A 25,459-nucleotide genomic window follows, 5' to 3' on the forward strand; every position below is an offset into this window, starting at 1 on the left:
CTTACGAGCTTTCTTGGACGTAGCCTTTGTCAATTTTGCGTTTTTCGTGCCAATCACACCATCGCTGGCGTGAGAGTCATTGTTTGATTTAGGAGGAGGAGGAATTGAGAATTCCAGTCTAGGGGCGTCAGGTATTTTGTCGTAGAGCATGCCAGACTGAGTATAGACCAAGTCTAGATATTGCGCACGAGCGATGACTTGCTCTTCCGTTACGACTCCCCCCTTTGCCACATCTTCCGTGATGGCAAGAAGTAAGGATTTGATAAACCATTCAGCTAATAGCTGATCGGGAACGTACGTTTTTACCATCCTACGACGACGTCGCCATTCATGTATATGATCAGATATGTGAGTGGCTGTTATCTGTTTGAAGTTGGTTAGGAGTTCCGTTCCCGTTTCATACCTTATCGGTAATTGAAAATGGGTTAAGAAAGTCGTGGCTAAGGTACTGAAGTTGACGATCGAAGCTCTAGGAAATTCAATATACCATTTTGCCGCTGGACCTGTTAACGTCCTCTGAAAAAGGCGAAGCCTTATCGAATCATCGTTTAGGGTGTTTGATGAACACCATAGATGAAATGTCATCACGTGATTCGATGGATCTTCACCTGGATTTCCATTAAATTTAGGAATATCTGATGGAAGTTTATGAGGGATCGCTGGCCACCAAGGGGCGTAAGCAATTGGATCGTTTGTTAACCGATGTAAATCGGGTAACTCTAAAGTTGCCACGAATAGTAACTGTTGATTTAGGTTAGGTGAAGCATACCCAGGATACGATGGAATTGCCTGAGCAGTTGGCCTTTGCATACCAGCATAATGTAGTTGATGCTGGTACGACTGATACTGTTGGTGGACATGACCATTGTAAAGTGGTTGATTTTGACCGTTTTGAATGTACGGCTGTCCACTGTTCGCAAAGATCTGCTGCTCAGAACCTTGGTATACTTGGTTGAATTGTGGTTGCTGGTATTGCACCAGCCACGATTATGAAGCCATGTTCTGTTGCACTATACTAACCGTTGGACCAAGGTGTGGGGTAATTGTACCCGTTTGGACCTGTGTCGCCCCACCAGTCGGCGATTGTGGTGGAGTCATAGGGTCAAGGGGCTGTTGCATTACAACCTGAGAAATCTGAGGTTAACATACAACAGGCAACGTTTGAACTTGTGACACTGTCACAATAGCTGGTGTAGTCGGGATGTTCGACATAGGTACAGATTGTTGCATAGAATACACAACTCTTGGTTGTTGGGGTAGTATAGGTACCCAACCACTTGACGTAACTCCAGTATAACCTGAATACTGTTGTGAACTCCCGTATGGATATCCTCCCGGAGGGGGTAATGAAAGGGCATACTGCCCCCCATACGATGGTAATCCGGAACTCAAGGGGATTGTCTGCCTTTGGGGACTGGATTGCCCAAATTGACCTCCAAATGGATCAATTTGTCGAGTCTCAACATAAGAGTTGCTAGATATTATTCCGGAGGAACAAATAGGAACGGACCATACTGTCGGAATAGCCCCTGGATGGACTCCTTCTAGCGGTTGTGAGCTAGTCGGGACAGATGGTACGCCGGCAAACATTGTCGGAATGACGGCAGGGAGTTCTTCTGTCGCTGTGTCAATCGACACAGTCCTAGATGTTGACGGTTGTTCAGACATTTTGAGTCTATCCAAAAGATTACCTAGCGATTCTACAGGAACTTCCGCTGGTGGTGGACCAACTTCTGATGCCGAAGGAAATAGAGTGACCCCGACTCCAAAATGTGTTGGAGTACTTGCTTGCGGATCTTCTACAATTTCCTCTATCGCAATCAAACCAGGTGGAAGGGGAAGACCGTCAGGTCCGTAAAATATTTCTAGTGCCGAAGAAGGGGTTGAATCGATAGCGACAGATGTTTGAGGAGCAAGACTCTCCGAACCGGTTGCAGATGGAACTGGTTCAGTAACACAAGTGTTTTCTCTCAGACTAGGATCAGTATCACTGTCCCTCTGTGGTTGTTGAAATTCTTCTGTAGAGGCAGGGTTTCTAGAAATTTTTGGAGTAACCGGAATCTCGAATGTTGTTGGAACACTTGTTCTAACTTTAATAGGAGCTTTCGAACCGGTTAAACGAGTTCCCTTTGCCCGTATTGTTTTCGATTCCGGAGACAAAGACGGTTGACTCGCAAGCCTTCGCGAACGATGGGGTTTCAATTGACTTTCTTCCACAATTGTGGATTACTCGATCAACCAAAATACAAAAAGGGGAAATATGTTTCTGAATTAAATGAATTTTAGACGCTTTTAGACACAACTTGTTTTTTCAGTTTTTAAGAGTCGAGAAAAAACAAAAGATGACTCTAGTCTCCTTCGATTTTTAATGAGGCTGAAGTGACAAGTGCTCAGATGGACCTTTTCTGTTAAGGAGTCTGAAAAGGAACGAAAGGGACTGCTCTGGAGATCTAGGTAGATGGTGTGCCAAACCAATCGCAAAACCGCAGAATACTTTTTAGGGTACGGGCGGTCAATATTCTCGAATGCTGTGTTTAGTGCATTGCGATGAGTAGGGCGGCCAACACGGCTTCCTATGGATAAAGGTTTTATGGCTATAGGGGTCTCCCAATATATACTCGACGGTACGTGGGAGCACAATCCGTACTGGCACTTATTGTCTCACAGTGGAGGAATCACCCAACCAACAGTGAGGACAACAGTTACTAGGTTTTACGACGTCGGAACACGTCTCTAGCCTAGACCTCTATGTTGTGCATTAAGTTACAAAGCGTTGTTAAGTTCATTCAATTTATTTTAGGTTGATATTTCTTAGAAGTTTTCCTTTTTGGATCACCACGAGATGTAGATATAATTCCTAAATGCAGTCTAAAGATGATAAGCAAGCTTTTATCTCTTTTCAACCATGAAAATCCTAGCTACAAGGGGAAAAGAAAGACACAATCTTTTCTCAAAGAGCATAGAGCACACTGTAAATGCACTTTTCCTAAATCAAACCATACAAAATGTCAAAATGCAAATGCACTTGTGCATGTATTTGTTTTCACTTTCTTAATATTGATGCCTAAAAGGAAAGTTGTTGTACAAATTTGAATTCGATTTCAAGTGAAAACACAAACAAGTTTCTTTTTGAAATCAAAAAGACGATTACGACACTTTATGATTTTGAAGTAAACACTTGTTTCGACACTAGAAATTCAAAAATTCAAACCAAAAGACAAAAGTAAAAGCGTAATCAATTGTCAACAACAAACAAACTTACTCCTAAGATCAAAACGACACTTATGATATGTCTAGATCTAAGGGCGACAGTATGACTAGTTTACTTTTGCAATGGGAAACTACAAATGATGTAACAAATACACAAAAACAAATACAGTTTCTTTTATACAACTGAGGCGGAATTAAGGCAGAGAAAAGGGGTTTTTAGATAGGTACACACACTGATAACAGGCTGCAAAAATTAGAGATAAAAATGAACAAAATGAAGCGAAGAACCACAGCTGCACAGGGCAAAGGCTGATCAGCGCACCTGTTGCACATAGAAACTGAATTGTAGCGCAGGTAGCCCTCTCGGGACCTACGTTGAAATGCAAAACCTCTTCACAGAGCCTGCGCTGAAGCAGAAATGAGAAGTTTCTTTGGGTTCTAGGTCACGGTTTGCAGTTTAATCTATGGTTTTTGGCCGGATAAAAGCTATCAATAAGGTACAATTAGAGGGATGATTTAAAGGAGGACTAAGAGGTATCACAAAGGGCAATTAGAGCATTTGTGGATCAGCTGTTCAGATCATAAATAGGCCTAGTGAATGGACTAGAGTAGCAGATCTCTACTTTGCATTTGTAAATGGCAAATGCAGTTCGATTCGCCACTCCTAAGTTTATGAGAAGAGCAACAATAGAAACACAAATAAACTAACTAGATACGTTCCCCAGCGGAGTCGCCATTTTGTTGTTGGGAAAAGTATCTATTCAGAACGTCCCTATCCCACTCTAAGGTGTGACAATGCTTTAGCAACAAACAAGGAAAACTACTTTTGTATTCTTCTTTATGAAATGTAAACAAAGAGGGAGGATGTAACTAACCTGTGTCTTTCGCTAGTTTGTTGATCCAATCGCTCTCCTCTTTGTTCGCTTCCCGCTTCCTGCTCCCTTACTGGCCCAGCTTCACCAAGTTCCTGCAAGATCACAGAAGAGGAAAACTACACAAAAGATATAGATTTACATTCATAACTAGCTTAGGATCAGATTTAAGCTAAACATGCAAATATAACAAAGCATCATTGATACACAACATGTAGGAGAAACTCAAATAGTTTTATTGATATGATAAGAAAGTCCAAGAGGAGATACAACCAAGTGAGTCCCGTTCCAACATCTACCTCCCAGCAAAGGAATCCCTTCCTCACCTCCAACAAAGCATAAATCACCCAATGCACTAATCTCAATCTCAAACCAACAACAATTCTCTGCAAAGTACAAAATTCCAGCCTCTGGATCTCTGGGATGAGGGATCCATATATAGATGTAAGCAGAGAGGATGAGTCAGCTTATGTTTTGACTTGTGGCTTCTCTCTGTCAATTCTTGCTTCCACTTGGAGGTTGAGAGCCTCTTACTCATCCTTGGTCGAACTCAGTGAGGCAAGTGTCATTGAGGAAGATTCTGGAAGCTTCCATTGTCTGTACACCTCGCGGAATGACACTTCCATTTGGCATTTCTCACTCAGTGCACCCTGGTAGTGCATTTAGGTGCGTTGCAACGCACCTAGCTAGTGTACTGGGGTGCTTTGCAATGCAGGCAGCTAGTGGAGCACTTGAATTGATCCTGATTTGACTAATTCTGAGTAGTTTTTGGTGGAGAACTTCTGGGAGAAGCTGTCATTGGTTGACCTTGTTCCTTTAGGGGCAGGAACAACACTTTTAGGGACTTTGGATCCCTTGGATTATGGACATTTCATTCTCAAAGCTGTAAGGCACAAAAATGTCTATAACACCGTGTCATTGATGTGGGATTCATTAAGGCCCTCCTGTGACAGATCACTTCTTGTCGGCATCAGCTCATTATCCAAGAAGTTGATCTAGGAACACCCCATTCAGTACTTTGAAGCTTGCATGCCTCAATGGCAAGTTTCTCACTTCTGGCGACAGGTTTACATCAATGACCTTCGACTGAAATATTTTGCGTGGTGTTCGACGCCAAGTCCTTTATTCACACCACGTGAATTGTACTGTAGTACCTTGAGGGTCATTATCATTATCGGTGATTCCTCTCACGCTTGTTAACAGTTTACATCGTTGACTGGTAATCAAGCGATGTCTTTCCATGTTCGACTTTAGAACATTTCTCACATGGATCGACTTGTACTTCGAGTGAAGATTGGACAAGATTGAAGACCCCGCATCTAGTTTCATCCATCCGGTCTGCGATATATATTCAGGGAAATAAAGACATTAAATGTACATCATTGCTGCACAGATAATCATCCACTCAAAAGGATGACGGCTCTACCAGAATCATTAGTCTACACTCAGACGATTGTCTGTCCTATGTACATGAAAATGAATTTATAAAACTGAGCATGGGAATGCCCGCCTCAGCTAGATCATGAAAATAGTATGAAGATAATTTATTGTATTGTATCTTATTACAGGTCTCCTCCCAGCATTGAAAGAACTTCGGATCCTCATAATAAAGGATTTCGCCCGACACCAAAAGGTTAACGGCCTCATACTTTACGAGGCAACTGTTATAGACATTTTTGGGCCCTACAACCCCAAGCTTGAAATGTCCATAAATCAAGGACTCCTAAGTCCCTAAAAGTGTTGTTCTAGGCTCGTTAAAACATAGTGATGGGTTTGCCTGAAGGAAAACTTATAGAACAAGCATATGTTATCCTCCTCAAGCTTGACAAAAATAAAGAGGTACTGGTCAACAATGACTGGGGAAAAATTGGGAAGAAAACTTAAAGAAACTTTATTGGTAGCAAGTCGCTCTTGAACATGACACTTCCGCTCCGTGTCCGAGTCGAGTTGGGTTGTTTCATTCACCGGTCACATCACCATGGTCACGCCATACCATCCACATTTGGGGTTAATGCTACCAATCCATCACATCAGTGTCGCCGATATGTTCAAGAGAAGTCATTCAGAGAATTCACCTGTGTCTCACCCACTACCATACATTATACTCCATTCTTTCATGACTGCCACCCTGAACCTTATATCACCAAACTGTTTTCACCTCCATTAAAATCATTTGCTCCATTCCGTGTGTTGTTGGGAAAAGTATCTATTCATAACGCCCCTATCCCACTCTAAGGTGTGACAGTGCCTTAGCAACAAGCAAGGAAAACTACTTTCGTATTCTTCTTTATGAAATGTAAACGAAGAGGAAGGATGTAACTAACCTGTGTCTTTCGCTAGTTTGTTGATCCAATCGCTCTCCTCTTTGTTTGCTTCCCGCTGCCTGCTCCCTTACTGGTCCAGCTTCACCAAGTTCCTGCAAGATCACTGAAGAGGAAAACTACACAAAAGATATAGATTTACATTCATAACTAGCTTAGGATCAGATTTAAGCTAAACATGTAAATATAACAAAGCATCATTGATACACAGCATGTAGGAGAAACTCAAATAGTTTTATTGATATGATAAGAAAGTCCAAGAGGAGATACAACCAAGTGAGTCCCGATCCAGCATCTACCTCCCAGCAAAGGAATACCTTCCTCACCTCCAACAAAGCATAAATCACCCAATGCACTAATCTCAATTTCAAACCAGAAACAATTCTCTGCAAAGTAGAAAATTCCAGCCTCTGGATCTCTGGGATGAGGGATCCATATATAGATGTAAGCAGAGAGGATGAGTCAACTTATGTTTTGACTGGTGGCTTCTCTCTGTCAGTTCTTTCTTCCACTTGGAGGCTGAGAGCCTCTTACTCATCCTTGGTCGAACTCAGTGAGGCAAGTGTCATTGAAGAAGATTCTGGAAGCTTCCATTGTCTGTACACCTCGCGGAATGACACTTCCATTTGGCATTTCTCGCTCAGTACACCCTGGTAGTGCATTTAGGTTCGTTGCAACGCACCTAGCTAGTGTACTGGGGTGCTTTGCAATGCAGGCAGCTAGTGGAGCACTTGAATTGATCCTGATTTGACTAATTCTGAGTAGTTTTTGGTGGAGAACTTCTGGGAGAAGCTGTCATTGGTTGACCTTGTTCCTTTAGGGGCAGGAACAACACTTTTAGGGACTTTGGATCCCTTGGATTATGGACATTTCATTCTCAAAGCTGTAAGGCACAAAAATGTCTATAACACCGTGTCATTGATGTGGGATTCATTAAGGCCCTCCTGTGACAGATCACTTCTTGTCGGCATTAGCTCATTATCCAAGAAGTTGATCTAGGAACACCCCATTCAGTACTTTGAAGCTTGCATGCCTCAATGGCAAGTTTCTCACTTCTGGCGACAGGTTTACATCAATGACCTTCGACCGAAATATTTTGCGTGGTGTTCGACGCCAAGTCCTTTATTAACACCACGTGAATTGTACTGTAGTACCTTGAGGGTCATTATCATTATCGGTGATTCCTCTCACGCTTGTTAACAGTTTACATCGTTGACTGGTAATCAAGCGATGTCTTTCCATGTTCGACTTTAGAACATTTCTCACATGGATCGACTTGTACTTCGAGTGAAGATTGGACAAGATTGAAGACCCCGGATCTAGTTTCATCCATCCGGTCTGCGATATATATTCAGGGAAATAAAGACATTAAATGTACATCATTGCTGCACAGATAATCATCCACTCAAAAGGATGACGGCTCTACCAGAATCATTAGTCTACACTCAGACGATTGTCTGTCCTATGTACATGAAAATGAATTTATAAAACTGAGCATGGGAATGCCCGCCTCAGCTAGATCATGAAAATAGTATGAAGATAATTTATTGTATTGTATCTTATTACAGGTCTCCTCCCAGCATTGAAAGAACTTCGGATCCTCATAATAAAGGATTTCGTCCGACACCAAAAGGTTAACGGCCTCATACTTTACGAGGCAACTGTTATAGACATTTTTGGGCCCTACAACCCCAAGCTTGAAATTTCCATAAATCAAGGACTCCTAAGTCCCTAAAAGTGTTGTTCTAACCCCTAAAGTAACAAGGTCAACAGATTACAGCTTCTCCCAGAAGTTCTCCATGAGAAACTGCTCAGAATTGGTCAAAACAGGATCATTATAGCTGCTCCACTCGCTAAGTGTGTTTCATCTCACCTAAATACACTGTGAGGGTGTGTTGCATTTCAAAATTCCCTTCTATGGGGTGCGATGGGCGAGAAATGACAAATGGCAGTGTCATTCCGCGAGGTGGAGAGGCAATGGAAGCTTCCAGAATCTTCTCCTGTAACACTTGCCTCACTGAATTCGACCAAGGATGAGTAAGAGGCCTTCAGTATCCAAGTGGAAGAAAGAACTATCAGAGAGAAGACACTAATCAAATCATAAGCTGACTCATCCCCCTTACAGATATCTATATATGGATCCCTCATCCCAGAGATCCAGAGGCTGGAATTTTGCATATTGTAAGGAATTGTTGTTTGTTTCTAGAGACAAACATCAGATTGTTGGGTGATCTAAGCTTTGTTTGAGGTGAAGAGGGGCTTCTTTGCTGGGAGGTTGATGCTGGGTCGGAACAACTGGTTGTAACTCCTCCTGGATCTTTTCTTGTTTATCAATAAAAGCTATTTGAGTTTTCCTCCATGCTTTTGTATCATTGATGCTTGTTACATTTGTATGGTCAATTTACATTTGATCCTAGATTGTTTATGATTATAGATCCATGTCTTTGTATAGTGCTATGTTTCTGTGATCTTACAGGTACTTTGTGACGCTGAGCCTGCAAGGGAGCAGGTAGCTGAGGACTATCAAAGAAGAGAGGGATCGAATCGAAGGATTAACGCAAGACAGAGGTTGGTCTTTCTGTTCCTCTCTATCTATAATTCATAAAGGAAAAACAAAAGTAGTTTTTCTCTGTTTGTTTCTAAGGCAACTGTCACACCTTAGTGGGATAGAGCAGTTCTAAACAAACAATTCTCCCTATAACACTACCCTCCTAGAGGAATATGGAGGCAACAACCTTCTTAGAGGAAGGTACCTAGTGTAAGGTGTAGTGGGCTATTTTAGATGTTCAAATCCACTAATATACAAACAATATTGTTGCTCCACTAAAGGTTGAGGCACAATAGGGGGCATAGGTTGCGTGGGGTTCATCAAATAAATACTAGATGGCATTCCATAGGAGGATGACAAGGGAGAAATCAATGGACTAGTTGACGCACCAGAAAAGGTCCCAGATAATGATTAATAACCAGGTGGAACTAACAGATTGTTAGGGTCCTATAATTTATAGGATCAATTGATGATTATCTATTGATCTTCTACCATGAGATGTTGTAAATAATTATTTCATTCTATAAATTATTTTTAAAAGTTCAAAGAAAAATAACAAAAGAAAAGAAAAAAGAAAAGAAAAAAAAGAGAAAAGTAAAAAGAGGAAGAAAAAGAAAAAATATAATAGAGGATAATATGTGTGTGTGTGTATGTGTAAAAAACAAAAGAAAAGAAAGTGAAAAAATTAGAAAAATAAAAAATAAGATCCTCGTAGCGAGCAAATAAAAATGTCGCTTTTAAATTTCTAAAATGTCATTTTTATAAGGTTTTATACTTTAATTATAAGTGTTTTATATTATCGGATATTATGAAAAACTATATTTTTCGTTCTTGTTATTTACTGTGCTGAAATCAATGGCTGCGATTAACTCCACCTAGATCTACGATAGAGGGGCATTCCCCCCCCCCCCGCCCCCAACTCCCGATAGTTAACACAAGGTGGGGGGCCTGAAAATCGATTTCCGCCGAAACCCCCTAGGCCATCATGGTAGCGCCTAGGGAATTTCAAGGGGTCCCATCCCGATACCACTTACTACCTGCACCCCCCTCCAAAATACTACCTCTGTCTGCCGCCAATGTCCCATTGTCCTTGGCTGCTCATATCTCGCCACATACTCGTTACCCACACCATTCTATTGTTGTCATATGTCCTTCCATGTCACTCCCCTCCATATCATATACCCGCTTAACATTCGAAAAATTTCCGCAAAATCTATCATGAATGTTACCTGATTAATTATCATCGTATATCTATTTTATCGATAAACCTCTCCACTCCCCAAACATTAATTTTCTTGTTACATAACCAATTGGACTATTATAAAAACCCAAGGAGGCCAACATTCATCCCTTTCAGCATGACATTGATCCTGCAAATAAAAATAAGGAACTACCACTAACTGCCAACCTTCTACAATAGCTACCCCTTCACAAATTCAACAAATTTTCACCTGATAACTCTGTTCTTCAGACTTCTTTCTCTTAAGAATTTTTCTAGTGTTGTTCTTCCACTAGACTCTTTTGTTTTTTTCCATGATGTCAACCCGTAAAGGAAAGGAAAAGGTTACAGGGACAAATCACATGGTTCCTCGGTCCCGGATTTTGACTAATCCCCTCTAATTGACACCCTATATAAGATTATCGAAACGTGGTCTGAATTTGACCTGTACAAGCTCCACAACTAAGAAAAGCATAAATTCATGGATAAAAGTGATGATCTTAGCATTTGGGAATCCCTTCTCTCTAAATTCATTTTCCCCCAAACTCACTTTTTCCCTTAATTCTCTTTCTGGTGCCATGTTTGATATTTTCCAAGCCAAAAGGTTGTCATTTCCCATAATAATTAATTCATTTTCTCCATTTCCCCTAAAAGTATCTGCCATGCTCTGAAAATTCAATACCATACCTCCCATCATGCTTTTTCTATTGATGTCTTAATGAAATTGTATAAAAAATTACTTTCCCTCGGAGAGCACAAATTTTTGAGTGTTTCCTTCCAGAAAAGGTTGAATTACCCCGCACCAATCCTCCATATCCTGTCTCAATCTTCCCAGAAATGTCCAAACAGGTAATTTCTATGGTAACCAGATTGCTTGGGTATCATAATGATCAGTGGGTAGATGAGATGGTGTTAGGATTTTTTTCAATTTTTGCATTTGACAAACAACCATCAATTATTTTCAACTACAGGCAGTTTCTATCCAATTCAATCCATGATCAATTTGTAAATTTCAAGGAAGAAGGTGTTTTTTAGTATCAACCAGTTTTGGTTTACCTTATGTCATTTTACCAATCAGACAGGCTCAGGTTTCCTTTACAGAAGACATATAATAATGACAACCCTTTGTTAGTAATTCATTAGAATTTTCTAGTTAAAAATAACTTAGTGGGGTATTCTTATATTGATTTTTTTGATAAATTTCTATATACCTCACTATGTTTTCTTAACAGTGATCTAATCCTAATAATTTCACCAGAGATAAAGAGTTTTTTACATTTGTCAGAGAAATCCAAGGTCGGAGACAGGTATTTATACCAGAATTACACTAACATTAGAGTATATGGATTAGAGTTACCTCCTTACAGGTTGCCAAAGTTTGTACCAGCTAGAATATTTGCATTAGAATACACTAGGAAAATGTTAAACATGGATGAGCTACATTTTGTCTCCTACAAAAAGAAAGCACAGTTCAAGTTGAAGGCTCAATATATTATCAACACCAGAGCTATAAAAATGGCAGTGGATGTTATTTTAAGTCAAATTAAATTCAAGCCTAGTTTTTCTTGGTCATATGACCCCATAGGCATCATTTCAAAACTCATATTGGAACAGAAAAGTACTTCCTATGCTCACACACCGAGGCGTGGAATAGAATAGTGTGCTAATCAGGAGGAGTGGACAGAGGGAACTTTACAAGAAGCTAAAGAATCACTGGTTAGTTAGTCATCCATGTAGAAACCTATTCCTAAGGAGAAGGAGGAAAAAAGTGGGAGAGAGGACATGTCCCCTACTAATTCTGAAAATCAAGATGCAGAATTTATTGTTTTTAAAGGAAAAAGAAGGACCCAAACACTACTCAAAAATCAGATCCTCAAGTTAATCCTCAGTTTAAGCCTCAAGTGATTAATATTAAAGAGGAGTCCCCAGAAGAAGGAGATACATAGTAGCAGGCCACAATAGTTTTATCAAGAACTCTTGTCACCCCTCTTACTCAAATAGAAGAAACGATCCAGTCACCTACTATAGAAACAACATTCCAGTCTCCAGTATCATCTAGTTCTCAAATCCACTCAGCAGAGCATATTTTCAAGGTACAAGGAGATAAAATTTAAGAATGAAGCCTTGAAAGCTTCAACCTACTCAGAATTTCGGAAGTATATAGCTAAAACACAACACAAATTTCTCTTTGCATTTGCCTCAGAGAAAGGACAGTTCCAAATGGGCTTCATGGAACCTTTAGTGCCAGCTCCTAGGAGTGTTGAAGACTTCAAACCCTCCGTTTTCTCAATTGATACCAAGAAGATACATGAAATCAATCAAATCGATTTATAGAAGCAAACAAGGGAGCTAATCCTTTCAACACTTACTGGTTCGCCCATGGCTACTTTCAAAGTACAATCATCTTTGAACAACGTGCATTCCCAGTTGAAGATTGAGAAGATGTCCTCATTTTCTAAAGACAATAGAATCAAATCTCTATAAGATTTGGTAATAAAACTTGAATATGACCATGTTGATATCAAGGCAGCAAAAGAGCTCATAAATACCAAAGAGGTAGATATTCAAGCATTGAGGAAGCAATTGAAGCTACCCTCCACAAAACATCCTCAAGCTAAATAATTTTCTAATATAGAAATGGAGAAGGAAAAACTATTTACCATAGTTGTTGAGTAGAATGCACAGATACAAAAGATGGAGAGGGGCATGGAAGCATTGTTAAAAGAAAAAGAATAGTGGGAAGAAGCAGTAGGGACATCTACATCAGGCACAGGTACAGTAGAAAAAACTTCAGCAAAGGCAACATCTTCAAATTCTACAAAAGACCTTACTAGAGCATTGGAAGAATTATCATCAATTCAGGCTGAGAAAAAAAAAATGTCAGCAACATTAACTCAAATGGAGGAGAATAAAATTAAAATTGACAATGCATTTTGACAGAAATGTATAAGAACTACAAGCTCATTTAGAAAATTTAGAAATATGAGGACCAATCTTTTATCATTCAGATGTTGGTAGAGGCCAAAAACAACATTTGGAAGAATATAAATGCTAATATAACAAATATGTGGCCTTCAATTAAAATTACTTTTGAGCAGGAGGAACTCATATAGAGAGTTAAGACAACAACATAGAACACTAAAGCAGATTTGGAGCACATACCAAAAGAGGCACAAAATATTATCAAACTATTAAACTCCAAGACCAAGGATGAACTAGAGGACCTGAATACTCCAGATAGGAAAACAATAGTAATGGAGGTTAAGAGGGTCTTAACAAAAACAAATTTGATGATACATCTAGAGAACAAATGTAAATACCTTGAGTTGCAAGTTAGGAGGTTCAATAGAAAATCACATTGCTGCAGGAAAAGGTTTTACCTACTTTGAGGCATTCTAATGGAAAATGGATTCCATTAGAAAACTACCAGGAAAAATTATGTAACATAGCTACCAATGCTTCAAAGTTTGTAAAGGGTAAAGGAGTTATATGGAGAATAATTCATATAGGGCCTACAATTTTACTTGATATTCAACATGAAATCCATCACCTTTTTGTTAATAAGCCAACTTTTGAAACTTACACTGAAGTGGATGAAATATTCAGAAACATGGTAAACTTTTCTATCCCAAGTGAAGAAAGGTGGGACTAGTTGCTAGAATTGATCAAGTAAAGGATAACTAAAGCCCACAAATTTTGGCAACAAAGTAACAAAATTTATAGAAAAATAGCCATAGTCATCAACAGATTCCTTTAAAGCCTCAATAGAGAAACGAATTTTAGTATATTTCCCCTATTTTTCTTCTTCTATTTTCTGAATATATCTGTGTCTCTAACAAATATTTTCTTGTAAATATATTTTATTTCGATGTCTGATGTGAGATGTAATAGATTTCTATAAATATTTAGAAATAGGACTTAGAAAAGGTTGGAACTTGTATGAAGAAAGCAAACATTTTGATATAAGTTGTGCATGTAATTAAGTGATCAATTTCAAAAACACAGAGAGTTTGTTCCAAGATTCCCATGTCAAGCAATTGGTGATGTTCCTTCTTATGTGAAATTGTTATTTTCTTAGTTTTCCATATGTTTTTTTGTCTCTATTGTTTCAAGAAGATAAAGGGATGAATTTATTTAAGTACACTTTTCTCTATCTTGTAAACAATATTAATGTTTTCAATATGATGTTAAGTATAGAATTCATCCTAGCATGCTCTGTATTTAATTGAACCTAAATCATTTTCATCCCATTCACTCCAAAAATGCTCTAAAGATAAAAAAGCTTTCCTATCCTGACCTGTTACAAATGCTCTGTCATTTTTGCATTTGATCACCTAAAGACTCATGAATCCATGCCCAATGGGCTTTCCCTACAGTTTTCAACCAAATATTTAAAAACGAACCATCACAACTCAATAACTAGCCTAATAATTTAAGACATAATTTAAATCAGACCGAGATGTCCCTCTTTGAAGCTAGAAGGGCTAGATCCCAGCTTTGCAAGTGGTTTTGTGGTTACCTATGGGTTTCTCTCCATAGCCTTGGGAAATTAAAGAGTGATAACATGGACCACCATACAAATGAATTTATAATGATGTTGCAAACATGGAAGTAGCTATAACGTCGATTGTCTCATTCATAATGGCAGATGTTGGCTAAGAAACCATAGCAAACTCAGTCATGGTTAATTTCCCAAAGAGGGGTGTCAATGGAAACTCAAAGGGGAGGTGAAATGAGGGGTCTCAGGAAAAAGAGCTTGTATCAGAGTATGAGGAGTAGTGACTTGATAAATAAAAATCCCTCTTAAATAGACATGAGAAGAAGGTCGAGATTCTTCTTCGATATTTTCCTCAATACTCAAAAGATCAGGTGGAAGTTTTTCACCATCAGGACCGTGATATCCGTGTTGTGGTTGAGTCAAAGATAGAGGAGGAGAGGAATAAGGCCCATAAGTAACAGGTGCGGTTAACTTAGGTTCCTCAGGTTGGATAACCTCAAGTTGCAATGTATTTGTATAAGGAAATTCAGGTTCACTGACCTCAGGTAGTAAAGTTTCAAGGGTTTCAGTTTCGACAACATCAGACTCACCAGCTAGTAAAGAGGTGATCTCTGGTTTGGTACATATGGGAAGAGACTATTTTTTTGGGTTAATTGTGGATGCAGGTCTAGAAGGGGTTGCTGAGGAAGTGCAATATTCAATAGTTTTTGTATTTTTGTTCTTTCGATGACCAGGTGTTGCATTCGGAGTTAGAGGAAGAAATATTTTCATCCTATGTTACTGAAGGGGTTGTTGAGGTTGTTCTTCCATGATGTTTTAACAAATTTTAGAAATTAACAACAAAAAATAAATCAAAAGGGGTAAATAGGCAAAAGGGTTTACTAAGTAACTATGAATTGCAGAATATCGTTTTCAATATGTGAAGAAAAACTCCTTGAATGCTATGTTCGATGTATCACAATATACAAGGCGGCAAAATTGGTTACCTATGGAAGGATAATAAGTTATAGGGGACTTCCAAAATATACCAGGAGGTACATGGAAGGGCAACTTGTGGTAGTGTTGTCTAATGCGTCCTGTACAATAGGAAGTATTCTGATATACTTTTCATATGTGGAGTGCCATCTGATATACATGAAGGTGCGTGGAGAATGATCTGATATAATTACATACGTGGAATACCGATTACCCCCATAATGTAATACAAACATAGAATGACAACTCCTAGGTTTATAGATGCCAGGAAACATCTCTAGCCTAGACCTCTATGTTTGTCTTTAAATGTTACAAATGCTCCTTAGATTGATTCAATAAATTTTAGATTTGATCTTTGATTATGTTTCAATTTCAAGGCTCACCACGAGTGCACCTAAATTCCCTACAATGAAATCTAACATGATAATAAGAACTCTTTCATTTTCAATTAAAATCTATCCACTGGAGGGAAGAAACAAAGAGTAATGTAGCACACAAAATGTAGCAAACAAAGCTTCCTAAGTATATTTTGTAATGTAACTAATTCAATTTTAATTCAAAAACTTATATTATGCAAATAATGAAAATTTTATTTTCTTTCCTCTTAATCTTCAAATGAAATGAAAACTAAGATGCAGCTAGATCACTAATAAAAGAAATCACACATAATATGACTGTAATATAAATTTCTTTAGGCCAATCAATAATCAAGAAAAGTGTTCACCAAAGGCCCTATTGATAAGAATAAATAAAAATCCAAAGAAATTCTCATCAAAGCTTGAAAAAATCAAATGAAAACATAATGAAGACTTTTAATAGGCAGAGACAAACTCAAAGACTTAGGGAAAAATTGTCGGACCAAAGTAGAACAAAAATCAAGGAAAAGGAATGCAAATGTTTTCATCCTATAGGATCAGGAAAGGTGTAGAACAAGAACTTGTGCACTACAGTTTAGGTACAAAGAAGTAACAAATGCGCTAGGTCACTCTGTCTCAGAGTGGAGAAAATGTTGGGGCTATTTTGGTCAAAACACGACACAAGAAACCCTACCAAGCTCAAAAAAGTGTTTTCCTAAGGTCAACCACTATTTGAATAAGTCAATTAAGGTCGCTTTAAGAGGTGAAAAGATGCTAAGGTCAAGGAAAACACTAAGGGAAAAATAGATCCTCAGTGGAGTCACCAATTTTCTATATGAAATTTTCACGTTTGCAAACAAAAATGAATTCCATAGATCTAGTGGTACGATCTATAACAACATCTAACAAAAAGAATCGAATTTTTCCTTAGAGGTATTGAAATACAGAAAAGAGACCTACCCAGAATTCGTAGCAAGTCCTTCTCTCCGCTTTTCTTGTAAGATCAAATCCTAGCTCCACACACTATAAATGGAACTTGCAACAATAGCTAAAACAAGAAAAGGAACAACATATACACATAAAATAATCCAATATCTCTATTCAATGAGTCAACATGGCATTGAAATAGGAGAGCATAAGCATAACACAAGTATAGGAAAACATGATGCTTTTTGTATTAAAAAATAAAGGAGAGAGTCACAACCATATATAGAAGCAAAATTTATAGATGTGTCTCTCCACTTGACTTGTCCTTCCTTATCACAAACCAACCTTCACACTCAACCCTAATTAAAATGGATGATGATTTCTTAAGCGCAAAGAAGAAGCATGAGGGCACTAGTAATCTCCAAAATCCCACCTAGACTCCATGGGAGGCAGTAAATTTATAGGGTAAACATGGTAGTTTAGGATTTACCAATCTAGGCTTGAGATCCACTTATGGGAGAGGATAAGTTCTAGGGATAAGAGATAAGATCACTAGAGTAGGATCATATAGGAGTTTGAGATATCTATCCATCGTAAATGGTTAAAACCACTTTAGAAGCTTCTAGAAGGAGAAGATTCAAAATTATATTTTAATTCTCCAGAATTTCTAGAATCAGTGCACTTGCATAATGGAGAAACATGCGTTGGTCAACACTGATGCTCAGGTGTGCAACTTGCACCCATCGCTGGTGGACAAGGAAACAGGGTGCATTAGGCCTAAAAATATGGTTTTTGAGAATATGGACCCAAAAGTCAGACTTTTGGAGAAATGATGCTTAGGGCTTTGCAAAGGAATTATGACAAAGTGTTCATGGATGTTGATTGTTCCAATCTGTAGGCCTTTTAGGATGATGTGAAAAAATTGACCGTAACAGGTACCCTATAGCATCAATAGCATACAAAGGTTGTTAACCATGTGAAAATGTGGTATCAAAGCCACAATTAAAAATATTAGGGATATATGGGCCAACATTGTAATTTACGAAAAGAAATCCTAGTTTTCATATAGTAGGAAGATGTGAAACTTTTCTACAACCCTGTAACCTGTGATATTTCCTATTGGTATACAAACTGGAATATCAATTAACCTTGTAGATTCAAAAAGAGGTTTTTTCTTACGTCCAAACATTCAACCTCAACTTTATGTATGCTTGTACATGCTAGCAATATATATACATTTCACCAAAGTTGCCAAGTACGCCAACTATGAATATCATCATACCATGATCTTTCATAATCCAACATAGAAGTTATATATATATCTATATATCTATATCTATATATATATATATATATATATATATATATATATATATATATATATATATATATATATATATATATATATATATATATATATATATATATATATATATATATATATATATATATATATATATATTCTGATAGTCATAAAATATTATAAATTCATAACTCTTCTAGGTATGCATGACACACACATATAGAAAAACTTTAAACATAATACGTATGCATACAAGGGTTTAACATTGTAGTTGTACTTACATCACCACTTTTAGCTTATTACCATTGAAATACCCTTACATGGGCAGAAATGTACCTTTTTGGTAGCACACTAATCCCCCATTGTGTATATTAGGTACTTTAGCGGGTACAATAAGCTCTAGCGAGCATTTTTAGTCCATCTGATGGGCATAACTAAGCCCCTAGGGGTCAAACATACTCAATCGAAGAGAACTTTGCTAATATTTCACAATAGGATGCCACAAGTCCCTAGTTGCCTAGTAGATGCATTTATTACAAACCATAGAATGGGTATTGAAAGTTTGCTAATGATCACCCTTAGTCAACTATTCGTCAAAGGCTGTGCTATGAAGAGAGGGGAAAAAATGATAATTACTTTGGAATTTCCAATGGTATAACAAGGATTTCCAAGTGATCCGTAGCGATAACAAAGAAAACCAACCTTTCCATGTGATCAAAGCCTCAATACTCCTACACATGTCAAACCAAGGGTGAACTGGGTCATCCCCCATCCTGATCCCACTCACCACAACGCAGAGTGTCTAATCGACCAACTAAACCCCTAAATCCCACAGCCATAATGACTGTGGCATAGTCTTGATAGTTTATGGAGCCAACCTGTACCATGTCTCATGTCCCTGCGTGCAATCAATATATGAGCTCCATAGATCACGGACCAATCTAGTGCATGCAACACAACCATCCGCTAGCCATACTGCATAGTGGGGTTTGTCATCCTGCCTCTTAAAAGTGCTCCCTAATGTTGCCCGAAGTCTAAACATCTACCTAAAATAAAGCTCCACTAACTATTGTAGATGCTCTAAAGACACCTCATAATGTCTCACCAAAAGGGGATCATGTATCACCTTGAGTGTGGGCTAAAGGGTGGTGTAAGTTCTACCTCTGCAGGAGATTGGACTACCCACAAGCCTGCATCCACCAACTCGCATCCTAACCATATGCCACAACTAAAAAGTCTCTCTCCCAATGCAATGTGTCTTGTCCAACTGTCTTAGATGAATCTCATGTGTCCTAGTTCTCATGATGAGAGTATCAAGAAATGATATCCAAGTCCCCTGTGCCAGTGTGCAATGCTGGAGAGAGATAAATGGAATCTCATGGTTGTCCTTGTGATCAACTCGCTCCCCAAATCTAAGTGTGCCAAGCCCAATGGTGTACCTGATGCCCTCGTCAGGATATCTCTTTGGCAGCAACACTCTGACAACCTATTGTGCATCACCTTGCTCGACTACACACAAGTAAGTACCCCTATACTCATATGCATAACACTCAACTCTGAGGCACAACTCCATGCACCCTTGGATACCAACGCTCAATGCCATGCCCCCATGTACCATATGGAATCCCATATGTGACCATGAAACCGCCATGTTGTTGGTACACCTGCCACGAAGTGATCTACACCTCCTCATCTGCCTTGGTAGACCTGAGCGGCCTAACTCCACACGTACTAGAGGCGATATCTCTACTATGTCGATCCTTCATGACTCTTGTTCCTAATACCCTAATGGGATAATATCGTCTCCATACCATGCCTAGTCTGGCGGCCTACCCATGCCACCTCCTTCCCCCAGCTCCTGCTAGAGAATGTTAATCATCTTGCGACCCCATGCGCAAAAAACATGCCAATACAATCCATGGATCTTGTTCACAAACCACCTGTCTGCTAAGACGACTAGAATTCCCCTAGGGAATGTATGTGTTTAGTCACTGGGCTGACTAACGCATCAATTCCATAGCCATCTCACTTGTCTAATATCAGATAGGGAGCTCCACCTAGATCCTAATGCCAACCTGGGCCTCAAGTGCCCTAAGTGTCTAAGTGATCCCACTAAGCTTTACTTCATACTATGACCATCTTCATGATTACTAGGTACTCACAAATCTCTCCACTCCACTGGGTACCAACTCAAAATCTCTTGCCACCCAATCCTAAGAGATGGATCGAATGCAAAAACTATCGCACATAGAACAACCCCAACATGTGGATGTTGCACCTTGTGCAACATCGATCATATCATCTCGCTATCTAGGTCAAGACATGAGATCTGACTAGGTAGCTCTGTCTCCCTCTCTTCAATGGGAAAAGGTGACCCAATAGTGCTGCTAACCTGGTCATCCCCTTTGGTATGTCTAGACAATTCTGCCCCTCTGAATCCAATGCGTAGGGGTGGGCTAATAACGTTGTAGATCCTTTTAGTGCACCTCTGAAGCAAACTATGCTGGAATCCCAATGTGTGGTCTCTATGTTGCCCCTCATCAATGGCAAGCCCAAGGGATGGATGCACATCTTCCTCCATCATGGGCTTGACATGAGCCTCCAACTGCTCCTCCATATACAACCCAACATGTGAGACATGCTCATTAATTAGCAGTAGATGGTTGTTGTACTTTTTGGGCCTCCAAAATGTCATCCTATTTTACCCTCATTTACATCATTTTACCATATTCTGTAACTCTTTACAATATTCTGTAGCTCCATAAACCTACATTAATAACCATTTTCATGATCATATGGGTTTATCGTTATTATTTTCCAAGTCATTTATTTTAAGTATTTTAAGAGAATTTATGACTAAATATTAGGAAATTAACATGTTTTCATATATATATATATATATATATATATATATATATATATACCTAAAAGTGGTATGAGTTTTATTATAATATTGTAGGCCTATTTGAAGATTCTAGAAGGGTTCTATTTGGCTACTCAACCACAAGTCAAATTTCAATTCCAACTCATGAAGATGTGTGGAATATCTGTAGAAGATTTGGATCATTGACTAGGCATATTCAAAGGAGAAGAATCATGGATGTTTTGATATGTGTTTCCTATCAAAACTAGGAAAGAATTTTGAGATCATTTGTATCTCATATTTTTAGGTCATTGGTTGTAACCACAAGAGATAAATGTGGATCTAGGAGAGATTTGTGGATCTACATTTATTGATTAGTTATTTTATGTTTTTGTATAAATAGGAGTGCAGCCTTCATACAATGGAGTTCCATACAAGATATGTAATTTGTAAAGTGAGGATAGAGAGGAAGAGAGTTTAATTATTGTAATATCTTTGGAACTTTATCCAACTTCATTGTATGTAATACATATTGTTTCTTTGATCTCCAAGATTTGATAATCGTTCGGTGTGCTTGCTAAGGAGTGGAAGGCCCCCATCAACTGTAGCTTGCGCACCTCTTTCCTTTGTTGTAAATATTTATGTTATTTCATTTATCCAAGTTTAGTTTAGTTTATTTTATATGTTTTATGTTGTTTCCTTATGTTTGGATTGGATTGGCACACTAGTAATCTCACATTAGTAATCCCATAGGCTACTAGATTAAATTTATTTTTCATTTCATGGCTTAGATTAAAACTATTGGTTTTCGTAGAACTAGTCTTTGAGAGTGAAAGTGATTGATAGAGAACATGATTGAGAGAGAACGTGTGCACTTGATTTTAATTTTCTTTCATTATTTTCTATGTAATTAGTTTGAAGTTTCTTGCATTAGATTAATTTATTCTAAGAAATAAGCACCTAGTACATATACTACATGTATACCTCATCAGTTCGCAAACCCTGGGTTGAAAATTTAATGACAAGGATTTAACTCACAATTAAATCATCTAACAATATTGAAGCTCTGTCATAAACCGAAATGCAACATCAATGGATGTGTGCTCAATTGCCTCCTCCAATCTGTCAATTGGGGCCATCAAAAGAAACTCCAACAGGAGTGACTCTTGTGTCACACTAAGTGTATCCTTGTGCTCCTCTTATGTGGAATTAGCCTTACGCTCAACTGGTTGGAATGTATATAGATGAACTCCCTCCTCCATGGGTATGTTCTCTCTCATCTCATCACTACCTCTGCCTCCCATCTCCGTCTTTGCAGTATTACTATTAGATTTTCATTCAACAATCATGCTCCTCTTATTTTCTTCATGTGCAAGTCGGAAACTACTATTTGTTGACAACCACTCTTCGAGAAGCCCCGCCAGTCTCTCGATGCTCCTAGTAACATTTTCAAATTTATCTTGCTGAGACATTTTTGGGTATAAGTTCAATCTGGAGAATAATGTGGGACTAGTGTTTTAACCTCTGGAATTCTAGTCCATAATAAAACTTGAGCATTTGTGTGATTTAGACCCATAGCTGGCCAAAATAATGCTTTGATACCACTGTAATATTCCCATGGAATTTCTACAGTAAATAACAAAGCAAACATAGACATAAAACCAGGAAAATCAAACATGAGCCAGACCATGAAATTTCACCAAAATTTGTGTTGTTGAGCCATTTTATTATAATAAGAAGAGGGTACAATGAGGTGCTAGAAAGAGTGCATCTAGGCTTGCTCAAGACAAGATACCTAAGCCCAAGTGTACAATAATAAACCCCTCTCAAATATGTTGTTTCTCTCTCCTAGCTTTGCGCTAAAAATACCTAGAAAATATGTTGTTGTCTGCAAAGAACTGCTGCTAGTGCCTCCTCAGGTGCCAGAAAATTTTGGGAAATTAACCTCGGGGTCTCCACCAATAACCCACAAAAACCCACGAAGGAATTGGCCAAATGTTGACCTTGGAATTTTGGCCCAATTTTCCCCTAACTCCTCTAGTTGTTAGCTGAGTTGGGACCCTTGTTTGACCCCTCACATCTACCTAATTTTTTTTTTCCAAATTAATCTCGGCCTCTCCTCAATAAACAAAGAAAAACCCAGAAATGCTTTTTCCTATTTTTCACGCTCCAAAATTGACCCACAAATGCTTGGCCCTCGTCCACAAGCAGAAGATGTGCTAGGAAGATAAATCCCTCTTGCTGACAAGAGCGATTTCCCTCGATCCTAGAGGGAAACTAGAAACAAACAAACAATCAAGTTAATTCCTTCCCTGAATCATAAGCTAACAAGGTGAGAAATGGAAATTCATACCTCAATACGACATGCTTGATGAAGATCCACCTTTGTGCTTTAGTGCAGCTCCTCCATGCTTGAATCTAGACCTGCACACATGGAATTAACAAAGGATCAAATGCATATGCAACATAAATGATTCAATAATTCAAACTAGTGATCAAGGATACTGGTAACAAACATCATTCCAATGGACAAATATTAATAACATAAACCATCCATGAAATTAGTTAATTAATCCATTCAACAATGAAGTGAGAAGAAATTATTGTTTGTATTAATTTCATAAACATAAAGGAACTACAAAACCTATGCCTTGATGTTGTGAAGATCCTCTCATTGATCTCAATCCTCTCCAAGAATTATAAGATCTCCAACCTGATGACCCCAGCATAAACTTACTCTCAGTAGCCTCTCCCGATTCCCACACCTATAGCTTGATTAATAGGCCAAAAGGAAGTAGTTTTATATCCTTAGTCCAAGGATGAGATCCGCTAAAATAGGGATGAGGGCTCCTTGAAGAATGGGAATTAGTTCCATAATAAATGAGATTAGGCTCGAATAAACATGAGTTTGAGGATTTCTGTTGGGAATGATTCACCCAACAATGCTTCTAGACCTCACTTTTTATTTTACTTTTTATTAATTGACCTGCGTAGCTTTTGTTCAGAAACAGAGCGTAGTTTTGCGCAGTTTACAATGGAAAAAAATGCACATGTGCGGTTTTTGTTTAGAAAAACTATATAGATGCTCAAAAATAGGGTTTTGTACCAAGAGATCCAAAAATTCCACTTTATTCAAGGCATATAAGTTGTTTAATTTCAAGGGTGTTCTTCATGACACTTGGATGGATGGTGAGAGATCCAATTTTGATGATTATTTGTCACAGTGACAAAATGAAGTGTAACAAGATGTAACCTATAGAAAATGTTGCATTTTTTGCTACGCCAAAATGCTGGCAAATCCTCTACAACACTTCCCCAGACTCCACCTCAAGTTTTATCCCCTATCTCCCTTCACTCCATAACCTCCAATCATGCCTCCTCCAAGAGATGTACAATCCCTGTATTGTCACTTCCAATTCTCCCCACAAACTCACACTCCCTGCTGCTGGTACGAACTGGTATAGGTAGGACTCCTTCCTTAGGATGAAACTCAAGGTCCACCAAAGAAAGGGTTGAGATCTATGCTCGGAGACACTCATGTGCTAAACAACACTGTAGACATGGCTTCAACTCAAGTGTGCTATGTCAAAGACACAATTTATGAAAAAATGAATGAATGATCAAAATGAGTGCATCTTGTTCTATTTATCAAAGAGCCTCCAATATGCCCATGCGGGCCTAGCTCAACATTCCCCACCAACTTCGCTCTAATGAGAGTGTCTTCCACATGTGGGCCATAATTATCCATGGGGTGGCCCCCACGCTCAACTAGAGCCCCAATACTTCCTTTCCTTCCTAATGTTTGGGTCCATACTTAATCCTAAAATTCATGTGGGATCTCTGAACCCACATCTCCTAAGTGCAAGATTGATATTTCCCTTAGCAATATTGGTAAGTGGGAATATCACAATAATGGCTATAGTAGGCACCTGTGTCTCAAATATTTCCTTAAAGTTGCCAATGGTCTTAAGATAATAAAAGAACCTAGAGATAGGATTTTGGGGGTTCATCTCCCCTTTATCCAAGGGACCACTAACAAAATTGCAAAGATCCTAAGAAGCACAAATTTCCTTCAATCTTTAGGCCCCTAAAAACCATTTGAAGCTCCATAAGATCAGTCAAAGACTCTGTGGACCCTAAGGATATGAAAGGTGTGTATATAATCCCATGTTCTTGTGGGACCCCATACATTAGTGAAATTCATTCAATTAATCAAAGGATTTCTGAACACACAGCTAACATCAAGCATGGTAGGACCCACTCGTGAGCATTGGCAGGACATGTAGAAAAGACAAAACACCACATCTATATTGAAGAGGTTCGGGTCATTGCAAGGATTCACCGTTTCCATCACTAAAAGTTTAGAG

The sequence above is a fragment of the Pinus tabuliformis genome, chromosome Q (assembly GCF_031772625.1).
Source record: "Pinus tabuliformis cultivar Carrire ecotype Pingquan chromosome Q, CPIR1, whole genome shotgun sequence".
NCBI classification, from domain to species: domain Eukaryota; kingdom Viridiplantae; phylum Streptophyta; class Pinopsida; order Pinales; family Pinaceae; genus Pinus; species Pinus tabuliformis.